Source organism: Balaenoptera borealis (assembly GCF_965194805.1).
Source record: "Balaenoptera borealis genome assembly, chromosome: 14".
NCBI lineage: Eukaryota > Metazoa > Chordata > Mammalia > Artiodactyla > Balaenopteridae > Balaenoptera > Balaenoptera borealis.
In genome coordinates this window covers 41,135,064-41,150,193 of record NC_138875.1, presented here as the reverse complement: position 1 = coordinate 41,150,193, position 15,130 = coordinate 41,135,064, and the positions used below count along the sequence as shown (strand labels likewise).

Below are 15,130 nucleotides of genomic sequence, written 5' to 3'. Positions count from 1 at the left end.
TACCTTTATTTAAAATATAAAAATGGGACCATTTAAATATTATAAACATTAGTTTCATCGCTGGCAAGCAAAACACAAAAACCTCTGAATGATTCAAGTAGAAAATTTATTAAAAGAACAGTTGGTCATGCCTAGTGAGTGACAGAGGACCAGGCTGCGTCTTCTCTTCAGGTTAAGGTACGGCTAGGTACTGGAATTAGTGCCAAGGAAGAGTGTTTCCCAAGGGGGCACAGTGGAAGGGCCCCTCTCAGAACTACGTGGGAGACACTGCCCTAAACAGCCCCTATCCTGCGGGGGCCGGGGTTGTTTTTGTCCCCCAAGGCCTGGCTGCCTCTTCCGGCTTCGCCGGTCGGTGGCCTCCCCTCTCGCCGCCCACCCTGGGTCCTGGACCTCCTGCATCCCCGTCGCCGGGCGCAGCGCTCAGCTCGGCCAGACCAAGGGGCCGCTGACCGTCCTCCAGCTCCGAGTCCTCGTCGACCGCTCGCGGGTCAGGAACAGCCCTGGCCTCGGCCCCGGGATCGATCCGAAGATCTCGTCGGCGCGGTGAGGGCACCGTCCTTTCCTCCCACCCCGCGACCTGCTCGACGTGAAACGGCCCGAGCTGTACTTCACTTGCGGCGGCAGCCCCTTTGTCCGTGCACAGGTTCAGGTGGAGACCACCCGGCCCGGACCTCACGGCCGAGCCCGTCACAGACCCAGGCTCCCGCCCGGGACAGAACCGGCAGCGCCGCCCGGAGGCCCTCGCTCCGGCCCCCGGGTTCCGCGCCTCGCCGCGGGTGGGACAGGCAGAGGTAGAGGCGCCGAGAAGCCGGAACCTTCACGGCCCCGAGGAAAGCGCCGCGGCCCCGAGGTGGGCTCGCCGCAGGGGCGGGGGCGCCGCATCCGGGTGAGCGCGCGGCGCCCCCGCCTCCCCCGCGCAGCCGCACGGGCCGCCGCCGCCACCAGCACGCCGCGAGCGGGAGGACCGCGCCCAAGAGGCCTGCGTGGGCGGCCCTGCGGCCCCGGACCGCCGTGCTGAGGCGGTCCCGAGTGAGCGGTAGCGGCGGCGGCAGCAGCATGCGGGGTGGCCCGGAGTAGCGCGCCGAGCCCGCGAGGCCCCGCGCGGAGGAGGGGGCAGGCGCGGCGGAGGCGGGGCCCGCGTCGGGCCCGCCCGCCCGCCGGGGGAGCCGCCGGCAGTGGTCGAGGAGGCGGCGCGGCGGACGGCGGCCCGAAAGTAGCGCCCGCGCTGCGGCCCGCGGGACCGCGCCGCGACCGCCCGGGCCGGCTCCGAGGAGCGCCCGCCGCCGCCGCCGCCGCCGCCGCCGCGCGCGGACCGAGGTGAGTGTCCGCCCGCGCCCGGGCCGTCCCGGAGCCGCGGCGGCTGACGCGGGGCCGGGGGAGGAGGAGGAGGAGGCCCGGCCGCGTCCGCGTCTCCCGTCCCTTTGTGGCCGGCGCGGGCACGCTGGGCGCGGGGTCCGGGTCGGGGACTCGGGGGCTGCTGGACACGCGGCGTCTCTGGTTGGCCGCTGCGGCGAGAAGCGAGTTTCCGTCCTAGTTTGACATTGAGTTAGAACCGTTTTTCTTTAGAAGACGGAAGTTTGTTTTATTGACCAAAATACAGCTAAATATGGCTCCTGGGTTCGGTCCGGCGGTGTGGTACTTGGAGCCGCGGTGCCAGGCTGACCCCCGTCCGGCCGGCGCGACGCGGGAGGGGAGGACACACGGGCGGCCCGGGTTGGGGGCTTCCGGCCCACTACCCGCGAAGAGGACCCGGCCCTGAATTAGCAGACGTCTGTGGATGGGAAATAGCAGGCGTTAGGTAATGTAGTACAGCTTCCTGGAAGAATGAATGAATGAAATGTCATTTACTCATCCATAATCAATGCAATGCCCATTTAAAGATTTGCCAGGAATTGTGATGATTTGCAGTGTCATTGCCTCTCTTACCTAGTCAACCTTGCTAAGTGAAGGTTCCCCTCCTCCGAACTTGTGACCTTGGCCTCATTCACAGAGCCGCTAAGCTAACCAGACGGGCTTGGCATTTTCTGGCAAGTGTGGGCAATGGTCAGAGTAGTCTTTGTGATTGTGAACTGTTTCTGGAGGGCAGAGATCGTACGTTATGCTTAATATCAACACATTGATCTATAATAATTCTTGTCAAGAACTCTGAGAGGGTGGGGTGGGATGGGTGGGTATTTTGTCCTCATTTCACAAATGAAGTTGAGGCCCTAAGAAGCTGTAACTTTACAGGGCGCAAGCTAAGCAGCAGAGTTGGGATTCACACCTAGGTCTTATTAATCCTGTGCTCTTTACATTACATCTGTGTCTAGACTTGGGTTGTCCATTGTGGTAGCCACTAACCACGTGTGGCTATTTAAATTAATTAAAATTAAAGTTTTGAAAATTCACTAGCCACATTACAAGTGTTCAGTAGCCAAATGTGACCGGTGGTTACTATTGAACAGCACTTGTTTAGACCATATATCCATTGGCTTATTCAGTAAATATTTGTTGAGTGCCATCTGTCTATGAGGCATAGTTTTAAGTCCTGGGTATAGTATGGTGAATAGGAGAGGCAAAATGTCCTTGGCTTCATGGAGCTTGCATTTTACATGATAGTTTAAGGAATGTTTCCGTGGTACCTTCAGTGCTTTACTAATGCAAAGTGTGGTTCGTGAACCAGCTGCAGCCTCTCTGTCGCCTGGGAGTTTGGAAGAAATGCAGAATCTCAGGTCCCAAGCCACATCAACTGAATGAGTGTCTGTTAAAGTGATTTAACAGGTCACAGGTGATAGATCTCAGATCTCAAGTGATTTGTTTTCATACTGAAGGCCTTATTCAGAACACCAGTGATAACTGGGTTTAACAAATGTCCTGATGGATTGTTTGGTAGGGCTCTTAAGCCAACTTTGAATGCCTTGGGAACACTCATCATTTACACAAATACTTGTTAAATGCCTGGCTTCTGTAGTAGAGTGTCAGCTTTATGAGAGCAGAGATTTTGTCTTCCTTTTCCAGCCATGTATCTTCAAAGACTGCACAATGCTTGGTAAGCAGTAATAAGAAGCAATAAATGCTTCTTGAGTATATTAATGAGCCTGTTCAGAAGTCAAAACTAGTTAATCCCAAGCAATTCAGGCAAGGTAATATTCAGGGCAGCGGGTAAGAGCATAGGACCAGAATCAAAATGAAGGTAGATCTATGTGTAGTTTTTCAGCTCTAAGCCCCAGCTACCCTGGTCTGAGTTTCATTTCCTGGTTCCCTTGCATGCCCTATCTCTTTCTCTTTTTAATAATATAAAATAATATTTATAAATTTGAATCTTAATCATATCTTAGTGCCACATACATATGTATATGTGTATATATATTATTTTTTAAAAACTAAATTCCAGACTTTATTTGGATTTCACCAATTTTCCCATTAATATCCTCTTTCTGTTCCAGAATCCTGTCCAGGGTACCACATTGCACCACATTGCATTTAGTCATCATGATTCCTTAGTCTTTGGTCTGTGGCAGTTTCTCAGTTTTCCTTGTTTTGTGTAACTTTGGTAGCCTTGAGGAGTACTGTCCTGGCTGTCTTCAGTGGGCAGCTTTCCACAGACCAGTTAGGATCATCTAATACTGGGAAAAGGCTCTCATATTCAGGAAAGTAAGATCCTGACAGGAATAGCTATTTCTGCTGGTATTTGTCTGTTTATGTAATATATACATCTATTATGCTTCTGTAACAACTGACAACTGTAGTGCTCTGTTTTCAGTAACAGATTCTTGGGATACAGTTCTTAATTGGTTGAGATTCAGAAGTGTGTTACAACATTGCAAATGTGAACCACTATTTTAAAATATACTGAGTTTTTTATGATGGGTTAAGAGCTGGGCTGAGGTGGAGGAGCTAGGAAAAAGGAGAGATTAGCTAAAAGAGGCAGTGGGTCAGAGAGGGACCATGACGCACGGAGTGACGGATAATGCAGGAAAGAAGACTGGGGCAACTGCATAGAAGGGAACTAGAAGTGAATACTTACTGTTTGTTCATTGACTCAGTTAATATTTACTGGGCGCTTATTGTGTGCCAGTCCCAGCTTTAGGTACTCAAGATAACTGGGGTTGGAAAGCATTAGATAAACATGCAGGTAAGTACATAATAATTAAACTTGTGATGAGTGCTAGAAAGAAAAGGTAAAGGGTGCTGGAGAGACTGTGTTTGTGTGGTGGTGGGGAGCTGCTTGCTTTTGGTTGGCTGGGTTGGTAAGGAAGTCTTCTCTCATTTGCATTCCTCACGCCAGCTTTTGGGGACCTTCCATTGTTACCCCCACACTGCTTACTCCATCTTTTTCTTATTTCACAACACACACGCCCCTTTCTTCATAGGCACTGTGTTTATTTTTAGCTCCGAGTCTTTACATATGATTTCTTCTTCCCAAGACATCCCCATCTCCACTTCCACTTGTGTAAGTGCTACCTCTTGTTCAAGGATTTGCTCAAATCTCATCTCCTTTATGAAGTCTTTCACTGTTGATTTATGCCTGTGTTTGTCACTCTACTTGAGTTTATGGTGTTTGAGGGTACGGATATATTTTACGTTTATATCTGTGTGTCCGCAGTCCACCACAAAGCCATAATTAATAAAGAGCTGTTAAGAAGGTAGATCTATTCTGAAGTGTTAACGTTTGGGTGATGAATCTTAGAGTAGTGAGTGAAGGTCTAGTTTTGGGCTTTTGTGTGTGTGTGAGTGATGAAAGAAAGTGCAGCATTTATTTCAGGGCACCAGGCAAGGAGTTCGGGACAGCTAGTGCTCAAAAAGCCCAAACTCTGGGCTTTTTTAAATTAAACTTTTTTTGGTGGCATAATTGTAGATCCACATGCAGTTACAAGAAATAATTCTGAAAGATCCCATGTACCCTTTACCCAGTTGCTCCCAGTGGTATCATGTAAAACTGTAGTGCAATATCAGACCCATGAGAGTGTCATTGATATAGTCAAGATACAGAACATTTCCATCAGCACAGGGTTTCTGCGTGTTGTTCTGTTATAGCCATACCCTCTTCCCTCCCAGTTGCATCCACTCCTTAAGTCCTGACAATCACTAATCTGTTCTCCATTTCTATAATTTTGTCCTTTTAAGAATGTTTTATACATGGAGTCATATAGTAAGTACTTTTTGGAATTGGCTTTTGCCCCCCACGCCCCCCCCCCCCCCAGCATAATTCTCTGGAGACTCATCGAGGTATTGGGTGTATCAATAGTTGCTTCCTTTTTATTGCTGAGTAGTATTTCATAGTATGGATGTACTTTTATGGTTCTTTTAACCATTTACCTGTTGAAGGACATTTGTTGTTTACAGGTTTGGCTATTATAGCACCATTGGTTGAAAAGGCAACATTGTTTCCTCCATTGAATTGCTTTTATATCTGTAAAAAAAATCGGTTGGGTATACTTGTATGCGTTTATTTCTGGGTTCTCTGTTCCATTGATCTATGTGTCTGTCCCTCCACCAGTATTGTACAGTCTTGGTTACTGTGCAATATAATAAGTCTTAAGTAGGTGTAGAATGATTCCTTCTACTTCATTCTTTTTCAGAATTGTATTAACTGTTCTTTCCTTTGCCTATCCATATAAATTGTAGGATAATCTTGTTTATATTTATAAAAAAATCTTACTGGAATTTTGATAGGAATTGCATTAGAACTGTATATCAATTTGGGGAGAATTGATGTCTTACTCTGTTGTCTCTTCCAATCTATGAACATGGTATGTCTCTCCATTTATTTAGATCTTTGATTTCTTTCATTAGCATTGTGTAGTTTTATCATACAAGTCTATGTTTTGTTAGATTTTGTTGGGTTTTTGTTAGATTTACATATAAGTATTTGTATTTTGAACAATTGAAAATGGTATTGTATTTTACAAGCAACTCATGCAACTCAGTATCAAAAAAAACAAACAACCCAATCCAAAAATGGGCAGAAGACCTAAATAGACATTTCTTCAAAGAAGATATACAGATTGCCAACAAACACATGAAAGGAAGCTCAACACCACTAATCATTAGAGAAATGCAAATCAAAACTACAATGAGGTATCACCTCACACCAGTCAGAATGGCCATCATGAAAAAATCTACAAACAAATGCTGGAGTGGGTGTGGAGAAAAGGGAACCCTCTTGCACTGTCGGTGGGAATGTAAATTGAGACAGCCACTATGGAGAACAGTATGGAGGTTCCTTAAAAAACTAAAAGTAGAACTCCCATATGACCCAGCATTCCCACTACTGGGCATATACCCTGAGAAAACTGTAATTCAAAAAGAGTCATGAACCACAATGTTCACTGCAGCACTATTTACAATAGCCAGGACATGGAAGCAACCTAAGTGTCCATAGACAGATGAATAGATAAAGAAGGTGTGGCACATATATACAATGGAATATTACTCAGCCATAAAAAGAAACGAAATTGAGTTATTTGTAGTGAGGTGGATGGACCTAGAGTCTGTCATACAGAGTGAAGTAAGTCAGAAAGAGAAAAACAAATACCGTATCTAACATATATATGGAATCTAAAAAAAAAAATGGTTCTGAAGAACCTAGGGGCAGGACAGGAATAAAGACACAGACGTAGAGAATGGACTTGAGGACATGGAGAGGGGGAAGGGTAAGCTGGGACGAAGTGAGAGAGTGTCATGGACATATATACACTACCAAATGTAAAATAGATAGCTAGTGGGAAGCAGCCACATAGCACAGGGAGGTCAGCTCGGTGCTTTGTGACCACCTAGAGGGGTGGGTTAGGGAGGGTGGGAGGGGGACACAAGAGGGAGGGGATATGGGGATATATGTACATGTATAGCTGATTCACTTTGTTGTAAAGCAGAAAGTAAGACAACATTTTAAAGCAATTATACTCCAATAAAGTTGTTAAAAAATGGTATTGTATTTTAAATTTTGGTGTCAATGTGTTTATTGCTAGTAGAGAGAAGTATTAACTTTCTTATGTTGATCTTGTATCCTGCAGTCTTGCGGAACCCATTTTTTAGTTCTAGGAGTTTTTCTGTAGATTCCTTGAGACTTTCTAAGTAGACAACCATGTCTTGTCTACATAGGGGCAGTTTTATTTCTTCCTTTTCAATCTGCATGCTGTCTACTTCCTCTTCCTGCCTGATTGCACTGGCGAAAAATTCTAGTACTATGTCTAATAAGAATAATAGGAGAGGACGTTATTGCCTTGTTTCTGATCTTAGGGAGAAAGCATTCAGTCTTTCACTATGTTTTGGGTTAGTCTCTGCCAGTCCATAGTGATGCTATTGGCTAGAAATGACTGGCACTCACCTGGGCCTGTGGTGAGCCCCCACACAGACATTTCCCCTTTTGGAGCCAGTTTTGTGTCTGGACTGGCCCTTGTGCTCTTACAGTGATTGTAAGACACACCTCTGCAACAGCCATAAGGGAAGTTTGAAAAAAAAAGGCTTATTACAGGTCCTGGAGGAGGGTACATGGCATGCCTGAGGCCACACAACGAGGTTGTGGGTAAAGAGTGCAGACCTGGGTTTCTGCTTTTTTTGGGGTTGATGGTGAGGGGCCTAGGGTTTTGTGGGTTCTCTCTTTATTGGTGAATGTAAGACATAAGAGCAGGAATTAGGGCACAGGAAGGAAAAAGCAAGCTGTCAAATGGTCAGTTATCTAATGACTAGAGCTCTCTTAAAGAAAAAACAAAAACAAAAAAAACGTAACTTTATGGGTGGGGCGGCATGGCTCTTTATCTAGCTGTGTAGCTGGCAATGTGTTTATTCAAGATGGATGTCTTTGAACTGGATGCCTGGGACATCAAAAGCTTAATGTCAGGCATTTACGTTGTACAATCAAAAAAGCTAATTGTCAGGTACTTATACTACACAGTATTATGTATAGTGTTAACTGTAGGGTTTTTCTAGATGCTCTTCATCAAGTTGAGGACGTTCCCTTCTGTTCCTGTCTCTCTGAAAGTTTTTGTCATGAATGGGTGTTGAATTTCATTAAGTGCTTTTTGCGCATTGATCTTTATATGGTCATGTAATTTTTTTCTTTAGCCTATTGATATGATGGATTATTTTGATTGATTTTTAATTGAGCCAGCCTTGCATTCCTGGAATAAACCCCACTTGGCCATGGTGTATTATCCCTTTTATATTTTGCTGAATTCTATTTACTAATATTTTGTTGAGGACTTTTTGCATTTATATTCATGGGGGCATTTAGCAGTATAAATTTTCCTCTAAGCACTGTTTTAGCTGTGTCCCACAAATTCTGTTTTATTTTTATTTTCACTCAGTTCAATATATGTTTTTATTTCTCTGAGACTTCTTTGACCCATGGATTATTTAGAAGTGTGTTGTTTAGTTTCCAGGTGTTTGGAGATTTTCCTGTTATCTTTCTGTTTTTGGTTTTTACTTCGATTCTGTTGTGGTTGGAGAATACACTCTGTATGTTTCAGTTCTTTTAAATGTGTTTAGGATTGTTTTATGGCTTAAAATATAGTCTATCTTGGTATATGTTCTGTGGACACTTGATTAGAATGTGTTTTCTGCTGTTGAGTGGAGTGTTTTATAAATGTTTCATATATGTTGATTACATTCAGTTGGTTGATAGTGTTGTTGAGTTCTTCTATACCCTTGCTGGTTTTCTGCCTAGGTATTCTATCAACTCTTGAGAGAGGGATGTTGAAGTCTCAACTATATTTGTGGATTTGTCTGTTTCTCCTTTTAGGTTATATCAGTTTTTAGCTTTACATGTTTTGCAGCTCTCTGCTGCATACACATTTAAGGTTGCTGTGTTTTCGTGGTGGGTTGACACTTTCTGTCACTACATAATGTCCTTCTCTGTCTCTAGTAATTCTCTTTGCTCTGAATTCTACTTTTATCTGATATTAACATAACTGCTACTTTTCTTTTTCCTTTGATTGCTTTCCTTTGTTTGAATGATATATCCTTTTCTATTCTTTTCCTTTCAACCTGCCTAAACTGTTATGTTTGAATTAAGTGTCTTGTAGACAGCATATAGTTGGATCATGTTTTTTAGTTGATTCTAGCAATCTTTGTCTTTTTCATTGATGCATTTAGACCATTTACAATGAATGTTATTATTGATCTGTTAGAGCTTAAGTCTGCCATTTAATTTTTTGTTTATTCCCTCTGTATTTTGTTTCTCTGGGTATTCCCCCACTGCTCCTCCTCCCAGCTTCCTGTGGGTTACTTGAGCATTTTTTTTTTTTTTTTACAATTCCATTTTAATTTATTAGTGTTTTTGAGTGTATTTCTTTGTATAGTTTTTTTAAATTAAAAGTATTTTTACTGGTTGATTTAGGTATTACATTATATATACCTGGCTAATCATTGTCTAGTGGTGTCATCATTTTTCCTGTTCAGATGAAGCACAGAAACCTTACTTCCCTATACATCCCTTTACCCGCCCACATTTTAATACAATTGTATTTATTTCTTTTAAAAACATTTACAAGTACACTAGACACTGTGTTATAGTTTTTGCTTTCACAAACATAAATGAGTAAACTCAAGGGGATAAGGAAAGCCTATTTATCTGTATTTTTGCTTACTGTGTTTTCTCTTGATGTGTCAAGATTCCTTCTCTTATCATTTCTTTTTTGTTTTTAAGAACTTCCTTTAGCCATTCTTAAGGGTATGCCTACTGGTGACAGATTTTCTTTGTTTTCCTTCATTTCGGGATGACTTGATTTGCTCTTCATTCCTGAAGGATATTTTCTTTGGATATAGGATTGTGTTGATCTTTTCTTTCAGCAGTTGAAAAATGTTGTACCACTTACCTCTGGCCTCCATGGTTTCTGATGAGAAATCCACTGTCTGAATAGTTTTTCTTCTGTAGTTAAGGTGTCTTTTATCTAACACTGTGCTCAGGATTTTTTCTTTATTTTTAGTTTTTAGAAATTTAATTGTGATAAATGTTGGTTTGGATTTCTTTGGGTTTATCCTGTTTGCATTCACTCAGCTTCCTGAACCTGTAGGTTTGTGTCTCTTTCCAAATTTGGGAAGTTTTCACCATTATTTCCTGAGTGCAAGTGCTTTTTCAGCAAACTTTCTTTCTTTTCAAGACTCTGATGACTTGAATGTTAGATCTTTTGTTATGGTCCCACAGGTTCCTAAGGCTGTCAATTTTCTTTAGTTTATTTCTTTCTGTTGTTCAGTTTGAGTAATTTCTGCTTTTGTATCTTCCAGTTTCTTTGTCCCTTCCATTCTGCTGTTGAGTTCATCAACTTAGCTTTTCATTTCAGTACTTTTCAGCTCTAAAATTTCCATTTTGTTTTTAATTGTATCTTCTGTTTCTTTGTTGAGGTTATTTATTTGTTTTTATTTATTTATTTTGAAATTTCTTGTTGAAGCATTTCTGTCACAGCTGCATTATAATCATTCTCAGATAATTCTGACATCTCTGTCATTTTGGCATTGGTATCTATTAATGTCTTTTTCATTTAGTTTGAGGGCGTCCTGGCTTTTGGTATGGTGAGTGTCTTTTTGTTTTTTTTTTTAATTAAAACTTGGAAATTTTCATATTCTATGAAATTCTGGATCTTATTTAAGCCTTTGTTTTAGCTGGCTTTTTTTTGACACCACTCCAGCAGGGGTAGGGGTGGCATGTGGTGCTACCTTGTTATTGCTAGGAGGAATTAGAAGTACAGCCTCCCCACTTGGCCTCCCTCGACCCAAGAAGTAGAGTGTTTTGTTACTGTCAGATGGGGTTAGAGGTTCAGGATCCTCAGGGGACATGATGTGGAAGGGTGCCTTGTTACCAGCTGACATGGATAAAAGCCTGGGCTCCCTACTTGGCCTCCTTAGCACCAGTCTAGTGTGGATGGGGTTGGGGTGCCTTGTTACAGCCTGGTGAGTATATGGAAATCTAAGCAACCTACCTGAACTTTGCTGGCCTCGGTGGGCCACAGTTTTTTCTGTGGTTTTTGTCTGGAGTAGAGTCATTTTTTTCCCTTAGCGTTTTCTGTCTTGCTAAGATGTCCCTTTTTTGGTCCTTTGGCTAGAGAGAGCAGGCTTTTGTTGGGCTTTTTTTTTGTCTGTGACTGTTGGCATTTCCAGTTGGCCAGCTTCTTCACTTCCAAGTTTGGGATATATGAGGCAAAAATAAAACCCAGGGTAGTCACCACTGTGTTGTTCCTCAGGGCCTGAGGCCTTGCCAGTCTGCCTTCTTCTCTCCACATTTAAGAGTCTTCTTATGTTTGTTTCATACGCACTGTCTAGAATTTTTAGTTGTAGTTAGTGGGAGAAATAAGGAAAAGTACATCTACTCCATTTTCCTGGAAGCAAATGTCCCTGAAGGACCAGTTTTTAACATTTTCCCTTTGTCACAGGCTGATTCTTTTCTAACATATGTAAAGTATGAATTATAAGAAAAATGAAATTAAAAGCCTACAATATATAACTTACAATTTTTTATTGTTAGATTTAGTAGATGTAAAAGTTCTGTAACATTGCCGTCAAAGTTTCTAAATGCTTACTCTCAATCTCTGTGCTTACTCTTCATGGAGTAGGTGCAAGCAGTTTGCTGTCTAAGGACCACACTTTGACTAGCACTGCCTAGGGTATGACTACTTGATTCTTTTTGAAACTAGAAGTCAGTGATCAGCCATTCAGTTTAGTTTCTCCTCTGCTATTTTCCTTGTATTTTTGTAGGGATGTCTTCAATGTGAAACCCTTTTAATCCTTAAGGAGAAAGAATGTTTTAGGGTAGCTGTTACATTAGCGATCAGAGTTCAGAGTGCACCTCTGATTTTATGTGACTTATTTCTCCTTTAATTTTTAGAGTTCTTATAAAATGTTATGTTATAGAATAAATTCCTACAAGTGTTTATAAGAATCCTTTACAGTCATTGTAATTATAACTTCTAATGTTACATAGAGAACATATGGTGGTTTTTGGTTCTGTAAAGATGTGTAAATATAGGTTTCTGGTATGTAATCTTTTGGTTGGCGACCTTAGCTATGGGATAAACACTAAGAGACACTAGATAAACCCTTTTGGGGAGCCTTGAGGTGAATTGAAGGTAGTTCTTTAGTTTAGATGTCATGGTTTTTGCTAGATCTTTGTGTCCTTGGTAGTTAGGACTTCCTTCTCGTTAAAAAAAAATTTTTTTTTAAGTATCAGTTCAGTTATAAATAGGAGTAGAATTTGCATTTGTTGGTAAAGCCACATGCTAAGTTATTGGATTGGTCTTTGGAAATTGCACATTGCAGTTTATATTCATTGTTTCTCTTAAGGTTAAAGAGTGAGTGAAATTTTCTGGGAATGTCGTAACTCTCATTTTTCCGCCTCTAGGGATTCGTGAGTTACCAGTAAACACTTTTCTAGTATTTACCAGTCCCTGTGTGTGGCAGGGGCTGTAGAGGGTAGGTGAGGCCTGACTGCTTCAGAGAGAAGTCCATATTCTGCTCATAGTCAAGCCGCAGAATTAGTTTTAATTATTTTAAGTGTTTCCATGCAGGGAGAACAATACCTGATGAAATAGGACTGTTGTAGGGAGAACAGCCATGAGAGTTTCAACTTCTACCCAGAAATAGGGGCATAAGAGAACTAAAACAGTTTTGCCACTCGGCATGGAGAATGGTGGTAAGATGGTCTCTGATCTGAAACTTGGGAGAGGAGTGAGAAAGTAGAGGGAAGAAGAGGATGGTTAATTGTAGACTAGGAGTCTCTGAATAGGGCTGGAAATCCTGTGATGAGCAGCCTCTGGGGCATTTCAGTGCATGAGCTATAAGGACACTCCTGGAGAGAAAGGAGCTTTGTGGTAGAAGCGTTCGACTGGAGATGTCCTTGAGTTAGAGGAAGGGGTGTAATACTGGCAGCTTATCAGCCAGTGTTTATCAGCTGGTGTCGTGGGCTCTTACCTCAGAAGGAGAAGTTTGAGGAGTATTAGAGAAACAAGGAGTTGGTTCAGATAGACTGGGATGTAAGCTATTGACAGTTGGAGATGGTGCTGCAAAACATAAATAAGACACAACGTGTGTAGCACTGATCAGTGCCAGGCACTATTCCAAGTGTTCTATGTACACTAGTTCATTTAATCGTTATAACAGTCCTTAGAGGTAACTACTCTTATCATTATCCCCATTGTTTATATTTTATTTATTTATTTTTTTTAAATGAAAGCTTCTTTCTTTCTTTCTTTCTTTTTGGCTGTATTGGGTCTTCGTGTCTGTGCGAGGGCTCTCTCCAGTTGCGGCGAGCGGGGGCCACTCTTCATCGCGGTGCGCGGGCCTCTCACCATCACGGCCTCTCTTGTTGCGGAGCACAGGCTCCAGACGCGCAGGCTCAGTAGTTGTGGCTCACGGGCCCAGCTGCTCCGCGGCACGCGGGATCCTCCCAGACCAGGGCTCGAACCTGTGTCCCCTGCATTGGCAGGCAGATTCTCAACCACTGCACCACCAGGGAAGCCCTATCCCCATTGTTTAGATGAAGGATGGAGGAACTGTAGCCCAGGGAAGTTAAGTGGTGAAGCTGGGATGTGCACCTTCCCTGTGTCTGTGCATTTAACATGGCAGTCTGGCTCCAGAGTTTATGGTTTTAACCACTAAGCTAGATTGCCTGGTTAGAATAGTGTGGACAAGATTAATAGGGTCTTTGAATACCAAGCAGAAGAATATGGACATTATTTGGAGGACAGTAGGGAGACATTGAAGGATTTTGATGGACTGTTGATTGACATCAGAATTGAACTTTAAAATACATGTAGGTGGGTGGTTTTTATTTTAAGACTAGAGGTAGGACGTGAGGCTAATGCACCAGTCTAGTTGACCGTGTATACAGGAACATATAGCTGCATTTTTAGAGATGGAATCAGATGTTCTTGTCAGTGGACGAAGGAAAGAGAGAAGTCAGTCACTCGACCTCTAGGAGAATATCACCATTAACAGAAATGGAAAAAAACAGGAGTTTGTTTGAGGATAGTTACTGAGTGTGTCTTGAGACATGTCCAGTTGCAGGTGCCAGAGAGGAACTCCAGGTGGAACTGTCCTGCGGCCATCGTAATTGTGGAACTTGATCTTGGCAGGAGAGGTCAGTTCTGGAGGTACAGATAAGCATGAGCAGCATGGAGATGGTGAAAATAGGGAGTGGTGGAGAGGGCCGAGAAATGAATCCAAGGGGATACTTACATTTGGGACTGCAGAGAAGGAAAGAGTCTTTTACATCGTCATTGAGCGAATATTTATTGAGTGTCTGCTGTGGGCCAGGTTATGTGAATACACAGTGAACAGAACAGACATGGTTCCTGTGCTTGTTGATCTACAATCTAACGGGGTAGACAAAAATAGAGACAATTAAGTGAATAATGGGAGTTTTCACAACAAACAAACAAAATAAATAATGGGGAAATGATGTTTCAGCTGAGACCCAGAGGTCAAAAAAGATTTTAGTACAGAGAGTGGGGCAAGAAGATTCCAGGTAAAAAGAATGGTACGTGCAGAGGCCATGTAGCAGAAGAGGACTCACTCTGTTTAAGGAACTGAAAGATCACTGTGGCTGAAGGGCCACTGGTGCAATGGAAAGTGAGGTGAGACGCAGGGAGGGAAATAGGCAGGGACGACGGGACGGGTGATGCAGGACCTTAATCCCAGTGCTGTTGGAAGACTCTGAGCAGGAGAGAGCCCGATCTCAAATTTTAGGCAGATCACCCTGCTGCAGTGTGGAGAATGGATTCATGCAGGAGGTAGGATGGGTGGAAGAGAAGCGTGGAGACCAGTGAGGAGACTTGCAGGAGGCTTGGACTACAGTGGTGGCAGTTGGTGTGGGTGAGGCTGAGGATGGCTCTAGTGTCTCTCTCAGCAAGCTGCTCGGGCCCTCCCTGGCCTTTCCCTCAGTGGTGCTTTTTCCTCTATCACATCATGTATCGTGTTGACGCTCAGTTTATTCATCTGTGTTTCTTCTGGGCTGTGACTTCCTTAGGCAAAAATAGGGACCTTCACTTACTGGTCTCTTAAGCACAGGTGCTTCCAGCTGAGAAGTGAGCGGTTCTGTTGAATAAATAAATCAGCATGCGTACCTTTCGAGGTGCAAGACTGTGGTCAGGTTTAGACTGAGTCTTTTTCCTGTTGTTTTTTCCTTGAGAGAAACTCCAAGACCTGGGCTGGCTGGTGG

The 15,130-nt window shown here is 43.2% G+C and overlaps 1 protein-coding gene across 5 annotated transcripts in view; it reads left to right on the top strand.

Annotated features, from left to right (window-relative positions):
* Positions 1-1,168: 1,168 nt before the first annotated feature.
* The window catches only part of GALNT1 (polypeptide N-acetylgalactosaminyltransferase 1), a 127,111-nt gene continuing 113,149 nt past the window's right edge, over positions 1,169-15,130 (top strand). For 2 of the 5 annotated variants that reach the window (XM_082354314.1, XM_082354315.1), the window contains exon 1: positions 1,169-1,317. The gene's annotated coding sequence lies outside the window, so the exon portion shown is untranslated. The remainder of the gene's footprint in view (positions 1,318-15,130) is intronic. The other 3 variants (XM_082354316.1, XM_082354317.1, XM_082354318.1) reach the window with 2 other exon arrangements.